This window comes from Nicotiana tomentosiformis, chromosome 2 (assembly GCF_000390325.3).
Source record: "Nicotiana tomentosiformis chromosome 2, ASM39032v3, whole genome shotgun sequence".
Classification (NCBI taxonomy): Eukaryota; Viridiplantae; Streptophyta; class Magnoliopsida; order Solanales; family Solanaceae; genus Nicotiana; species Nicotiana tomentosiformis.
This window is the reverse complement of record NC_090813.1, coordinates 146,474,518-146,476,769: the sequence shown is the minus strand read 5'-3', so window position 1 is coordinate 146,476,769 and position 2,252 is coordinate 146,474,518.

Here is a 2,252-nt window from a genome sequence, read left to right as displayed (position 1 = left end):
CAGAGCAGGAGGCTGACAGAGAGCCAGTGAGAAGATTTGTGGTACCCCAGACCGAGGATTTGGAGATTCAGTTAGAGGATTCTGATGGAGCTGATGAGCCTACACAGTCTGAAGACCCTACCAGAGTACCTGATCCCATGCAGACAGAGACCACATAGGGAGTTTTCTTTACTCTTTATCCCTCCCCTGATCTTATTTTTACTTTTAGCATTGAGGATAATGCTAACTTCTATTTTGGGGGGGGAGGGGGGGTCTTATTTGATTTGATGACTTTGATGACTGGCATGTAATAATTATGATACTATTTTTCTTTATTTTTACTTATCGTTATTTTCATTTTCGTTATTTTTCAGTTTTGGTATGTATATAACTTTACCATTCCATGTATATATTCATCCCCATTTTGTGTATATTTGTTTCACTCCCCTATTGTACATATTCATTTTACTTTCCGTATTTTACTTTATTACTTCTTTTGTAATTTTCCTTAATAGCTTAGCTTCTTACTTCCTTTAGTAGCTTCTTTTTGAGTTTGTAGCCTCTTTTTATATTTTTGCATGATCAATAAGCCTTTGGTTTTCTTAATGCCGCGGTTCTTTCCAAAGGTGGATGTTGTGTGAACCGGATGGTTCTTCCCAACGATGGATGACGTGACAACCTTCTTAAGGGATTGAGTCTGTTTTTCTTTCTGTTTTGATATATAGTAGTAATGAATAAAAGTGTCTCAAGTAGGCTTCACTTGGCACTAACACATTTACCTTCGACCTCATAGTTAGAGACAAGTTTGTTGACGAGATTAGCTCTAGTTGTGACCTTTAGACTCTTGAGTTGACTAAAACTATCATCAAGTGGTTTCTGTGAGCCATCTGTGATCTTTAATCTTAGCTAGGGTTGTTGTGGTCCCTCCACTCTATTCTCTTTAACAATCCAGTAGCTTGAGAGGTGAGGTATTAAATTGCAAGTCCAAGTCCCGTGCCAACAAGTCTAGAACTTACCCTGAATGTTTTTCTAGGCGAAATTTTAAGTGTAGCTCGACTTGAGAAGTGATTATAAGCTCTCCTTGGTCCCATTTGAACTGTGAAAACTTCTGTAGCCTACCATTATGATATCCTTAGTCAACCCCTTTGAGCCTAAGCCTTTTTCATTCAATAACCATATTACAAGCCCTCATCTGTTTTATAATGGCCCTCTCTTGGCACCCAATCTTTCCTTAGCATTCATGATGAACATTTGGCAAAAAATACAAGTTTGGGGGAGAGACGAGGAATTTCAAAGTGATGAAAGGTTCAAAGAACAAAAAGAATTGATGAAAAGGAAAGGCAAAGAAAAGGATGAAAAACCAAAAAGAAGCATGTCAAAAAGAAAGTAAAGGTTGAAAGGATTCAAGAAAACAATGTTGAAAGGCATGGAGAAAAATGATTGTCATGAAGAAGAAAGAGTGACAATGTGTCTCTCTAGTTCCCCTAAAGAAGAAGAAAATGACTCAAAAGAATCAAGAAAATATGATCCAAAATGAGAAAATGGAGTGCTTAAGGAAAGATGATACCATCATATTTCATTATGTCCTACCTTGATCCAAAAAGCCTTCATTACATCCCGCTAAAGCCCTATAAGATTTCAAGTTGAGTGAGCGTACATTAGTGGTGATTTACATGAGGGGCAAGCTTATGGTACTTAGAGCCGCACTTGTGACATTCTTTTGAGAGTGATGAGCGCACTTCTTTACAATCCCTGTTTTGAGTGTCACATTCTATAAGGTGAGATTAGCTCATGGAGAGTAGAGGAGGAGGAGTCTGGGATCCATAATGACCTACGTGAGAGAGTGAACTTCCTTGATGAATTGAGTCAACTCTTGATGCTTTTTTGTCACATTAGAACTATGGAACTCAAGAAGTCATAGCATGATGTTGTTGATAATGCATTTGTGTTGAGGGTAATTGTTAGTCCCAATTGATGCTTGATGAAGTCACCTTAGGAAAGCTGAAATTTTCCTTTCTTTTTATTGTGGAGGTGGGAAGTACCTTATTTGCTTGAGGACAAGCAAAAGCTTAAGTTTGGGGGAGTTGATAACTAAGGGTTTTAGCCTATTATTTGCTCTCTTTTGCTTAGGTTTTGGGTCAAAAATACGTAGTATTCCCGAAAACTAACTTAATGTGCTTGCTTGCAGGGTTTGGTCAAAATGAGGCAAAGAAGCCATAATCAACTCATGAAGGAGTCAAACTTGCATGAATCCAAGGATGAAACTGGAGCGC